The following is a 5600-nucleotide window of genomic DNA, read 5'->3' on the forward strand; positions in this document are numbered from 1 at the left end:
CGGGCGTTCGCCGTGCGATTGAAGTGAACGAAAGCTCCGCTTCCTGAGGAGGCCACAGGGGGCGCTGCAATTGTTGACGTCATCATTCGTTCTTGGGCGAAGCGGAGGCCATCAGATTGCGGTAACTTTTTTGCTCAGGGCGTCGCGCATTTATTAACGCTTGAAAAAGCAATGCACTCCTACAAAGGGGAGCTCAGCGCTTTTCTTGCTCTCGGAGGCCGCTGATGCACTGGGTAGCGAAGACGCCAGATGTACATATGGCCAGAGCTATTGCGTTCTAATTTTAAAAGCGAAGTTTAGCTGTTTACCAAGCATTTATATGTGTGACTGGATCGGTGTATTGGAAATAGTGTTCCTCATTACCACGACAGGTTTGCTTCCCGAATGTTGGGTATTTCGAGGAGAATAAACGACACGAGAAATTGTCGTGCACTTTAATTCATCTATTTATTTACTTAAATATTTATTCGATTTTGCCGCCTAACAATAGGAAATGCTGTATTAAAAACTGCGTTGCGAAATCGCACCGGCTTTGGGAAGACAAGAGTCACTGACTTTTGTCTTCATAAAACAAATACAGTGAAACCTTGGTGATACGATCACAGCTCATACGAATTTCGGGGTGATACGAAATTTTCGTTGGTCCCGGCCAAGGCCCATTGGCCTGCAATGTAATGGAGTACGGTTGTTGCGAACCGATTTCCACCCAGCGACGTTTGATACGAACGTATGCTACCGCCCCAGGTACGAAGAGGTGCTGTCCGCGCTGTCACGGAAGACGCGCCACTCACGTGCGAGCGCGGGAACACAAGCGTGGGCATGCGCGCCGTACCGCAAAATCGTCAGAATCACGGTGTAAGAAAAAATTGCAGTGGCTTAGCTCGGCTATGCCAGGATATATGTAGCGTTAGCCCAAAGGTTCAGCTGTTTCTTCTGAGCTTTTCAGATTGTCTAGGATTAGCTTGATTGTCATGCATACTGCTGCTCCAATCACACACATTCGGCCACATCGTTCAGAACCGGTAGACCTGACGTCATGGCCGGGTAACGACACCCATTGGTAACACTAAAGAGCGGAATGTCCTGCTTAACGAGAAAGTTCTTGCACGTTGTACAAACCCGCGCCGCTGTTTCACCCCACTCAGGCGCCGCCACTAAGCTCAACGTTTCACGCATGGTACTACTTAGCGGCGTCAAGTCCTTCATTTGTCATAGTCTTTCACACACGTCGCACACGTATCCAAACGGAGTGTTTACGAAGTCGGCAGTCGATCGGCGAGCCTTGACGTCATCGACGGCGTCTTGTTGTTACTGCTGCAGAGGTGGTCGGGCACGTCGTTCAGCATCCTGGCGACTCCGCTTTGATAGACGTTCCTTCCTTTCCTCCAGTGTCTCCGCAGCACGTTTAGCCTTCCTCTGTTCATTCTTCGTACGCTGAACCGCTAAATGCCAGGCGACTACTTCGGGATCCGATGACATAAGCTTATCGGCTCGTCTGCGCCGTTGAGCAGCATTTGCGCTCTCCTTCTCCATGGCGTTACCCATCTGCAAACGCCAGTCAGAGGCGCTATCAAGCGGCACCAGCGCATTGTCAGACAGCGACTGCACAGCGAAGGCGAATAGCTGCGCCGACATGGCTACGACGCCACCCCTCTCGAATGCGCAGAGCAGCAGCGGCGAGTCGCACGCGCCGGCGCCAGTCTGTCTGCCCGGCCGACGTCACTCCTCTCGCTCTCCGCCACCAGCAGCGGCGGGCACTGAGAGCGCGTGAGATGCTGGCTCCGCACTCATCCTCGCGCATGCGCAGCACGGCTCATGATGACCCACGCGAAACCGGCTCCTGCTAGGCAAGTGTAGCTTACGCAACAAGACACTTTTGTTACGGTCAGAGTACACCTTCAGAGACGCGTCACGGCCTCCGAGATTGTGTGCGCGAATCTTTGAGGCTCTTATGTGCCTCCGTGAGCCTTCGCGTTTAGATTACAGAGGACATTAGCGCCATGCTTTTTTTTCTAACGCGTCGACGCGGGCTGCTGTCGTTGTACTGTGTTTGCACGTGCCTGCCTCGTGCATCAGACATCCTATGAAATGTGGACGAGGACCCAAAGAAAGCGAGGACGGTATTGGCGAAGCAGTCAGTCCTCACAACGTCGACATGCGTGACCGTTGAGGTCGCACTTGTGAGGGCACGGCCGTAAATCTCCTAAAAAACCTCCCCAACACCTCCGCAATACAAAACTCATAACACAGGACCGTGGTTCTGTAATTTTGTGGCCTTGATCAATGGCGTCAAAGCGCTTCTTTCGTTACTTTCGCTGCAGTTTTCCGGTGTCAAGCGAAAATCCTACTAAAATTTGGAAGCGGCTACTGCTATCGCAGTTCACAACGCATCTGGTTCATTAATTAAATGCGCGCGTACGGGTCGTATATTTACGAGTGCTGGTATGATTGCCGACATCTAAAAATTTAGCTGACAATCATTCAGGGTTCTTCCTTGACGTTGCTGCGGCCCTTAAAAAACAATTAATGCAAATGTACGCCAGCTTTCTTTGTTGCATGCTAATTTTCCATGCTTTCTGGTGATAAGAATTTCGGGTGATACGAATATTTTTGGTGGTCCCGTGAGATTCGTATCACCGAGGCTTCACTGTAAATATAGTGTACGCACAGTAATGTGGAGTTCATGATCTGTGTAATAAAACCGCTTATGTAGCTGTTATCTGATTTATATAAGCGAGCAACAAGAAAACAGCGGTCCAAAAGAAAAGCAAGCGAAAAGCAATTTAAATGGAAGAAGCTGAAATAAAAGCCCCAACCTTACGAAATACAGTAAAACCTCGGTGATACGAATCTCGCGGGGTTACCAAAAATATTCGTATCATCCGAAATTCGTATCACCAAAAAGCATGGAAAATTAGTATGCGACAAAAGAAAGTTGGCATACTTTTTGATTCAGTGTTTTTGAGGGCCGCAGCGACGTCATGAACAGCCCTGAATGATTGCCAGTAAAGTTTTTAGACGTCAACGATAATACTTGTACTCGTAAATATACGGTGTATGCGCGCGTGTGTAATTAATGAACCAGATGTGTTGTGCCCCGTGACCGCTAGTAGTCCCTTCCTAATCTTACTACTCGTTTCTGCATTACGCGAGAGTACTGCGGCGAAAGTGACTCAAGAAAAGCGCTTTGCACACGATAGATAGAGGCCAAGCTTCTTCGCCAAGACCGTCCGCTTGGTCTCTTGGGGTCTTCGTCCACCTTTAAGAGGACTTCATGGCGGACCCGCAGCCCAAGTTTCAGTCTTGTTTCATAGAGCGTCTGATTGCGAGGACATGGCTTGCATCTACGTGGCAGGCACGTGTTAACATAGTACAAAGACGCTGCTGCCTCGAGCACAGGAGCACGCGTCAACGCGTCGGGAAAAAAGCACGCGACGTCAACTTCGTCTGTAATGTAAACGCGAAGGCGCCTAAAGGCCTCCAAAATTCGCGCGCACTATCTCGGAGGCAACAACGCACCGTGGATGGTCGCGCAAGGCGCATACCCGCGCCCGTGCGTGACTGCCGGGTGTTCCGCGGCAGCGCGGGCAGCACCTATTCGTACCTGTGCGCTAGCCTACGTTCGTATCAAACGTCGCTGGGTGCAAATCGGTTCGCAACAACCGTACTCCAATACATTGCAGGCAAATGGGCCTTGGCCGGGACCGCAGAAAAATTCGTATCACCCCGAAATTCGTACGAGCCGAGATCCTATCACCGAGGTTTTACTGTATACTTTTACAGCGAAAGCTTTTATCTAATCGCGACAACAGCCGATCTTGTCCGCCGCCGCCGGTTTCCGCAACCGCTATCGCGCGAAGTACGAAAACAATATTCAGGATCGAGCGGGATTTGAACCCGGGCCCTTTGCGGTAAAGTCGAGTATCCTACCACAGAGTTACGCCGTGTTTTTTTTTATTCTTAAACGCCTGGCATTGGTATATAACATGGAACAAAATACACTGATTATAAGAATACAGAAGTTACATTGAATATCTGGGGCATGTACAATCAGCCAGCACAGTGCTCATTTCGCTTACCTTAAAATTCACGCAAAGCCACGAGCGGCTCTACTTTTGAGAGCCACTCGGGAGGATCCGCTGCTGTTTTATGGAGTACGACAAGGTAATGTACGTTCTCCTGGAAACACAATTGTGTCAGGCGCACATCTTTATTACAATAGTATCCTGCCATTCTAGAGCGCCAATTGCAGCAGAGACCCAACGACATAATTAAATGAAGAGGTACGCCATCCCTATTCCCTATGCTTAAGTACCGGGCACCAGTGCTTGAAACCCCTCGCAAAAATACCCTATAGAACGTCGTGTCGCGCATGTAATCGCGTTAACAGATTTAACACAGTGGGGTGGAAGAGGAAAATAACAACCAGGCGTCAAACAATGCGAATTGCGCAGCGAGTGGGTGTTTTAAAGCTTCATACCCATTAACAACGGCTCAACCATAATTGTTCATCGTGATCAGCCACAGCATCGAGAAAGTGGGCATAATGCTTTACAGATGTTTAACGGTTACCCAGCTTCTCCGCAGAATGACGAATAATCGCATAAAAGGTGCAATCCTACTTGGCAGAAATTACGATGATTTATGGCGTAGTGGGTACCTTGTTGTGTATTTGTACTAGTAATCACAAAAGAGTTTCCAACGGGCTCTAGAAAGAGCGCTCTTGTAGCTTTCGCTGTGACTGTGCTGCGCGCTCTGCGCATGTCTCGTATATTTTTTTATATAATCAGATATACAACCCACCATTATGAATAAAGCTAGGAAAGCCATGGAGTCCTTGAGAAAGCTCCTGCAGGCTGAGTTGTCACTGAGCACAGCTGAATAACGAGACAAGGTGCCGCACGTCATCCAGGCTGTCTCCACCAGCCATGCAGCGGAGTAAGACAATGAGTAATTCATTTCATTGATTTTGGCTCTTTTTTTGCCTTGTACTTCGTGTACTATTGATGCTACGTATCCCCGTCGAATGGTATGAGAGTTGTCATTGGCTTTTATGGGTAGTCACACCTTGCGCATTGGCAACGGACGTTAACGAGAATTTAAAATAAGAAACCTTACAAACACAACCAAATCATTTTTTAACTGCCACTATTGTGTAGCGTGTCAAGTTTGACCATTTGTAAGAGGTCAGTTCGCTAGTAATTTGCAGAAATGCATGAATTTTCGTTAGTGAAGCGTTTAAACTGCTAGTATTAACCACCAGATCTCTCTGTGCCCCCTGAGCATGTATGAATGCTGCAAAGAGATTCCGCTGTACCGCTGAGCTCACGTTCCGTCAGCGCTGTCGTGTGCAAGCAAGTTGTGTGCACGTCTACCATGTCACATCCGTTTCGCCTCAGCGAATCGTTCTCTCGACATATCCAGGCAGTTGTGCGCGCGACCAACATTTCAGCACGAGCGATTGCAGTAAATTTACCCATGCATAACAAAGGACAACATGTCACCACAACAAGTTGTGGGTACGGGCTATGTGTTATTCCATTTTAAACTGTGATCACAGCGCAAAGTAACACACGAGACAGAGAGCATGGCCATGTTTT

The sequence above is a fragment of the Rhipicephalus sanguineus genome, chromosome 3 (genome assembly GCF_013339695.2).
Source record: "Rhipicephalus sanguineus isolate Rsan-2018 chromosome 3, BIME_Rsan_1.4, whole genome shotgun sequence".
Taxonomy (NCBI): domain Eukaryota; kingdom Metazoa; phylum Arthropoda; class Arachnida; order Ixodida; family Ixodidae; genus Rhipicephalus; species Rhipicephalus sanguineus.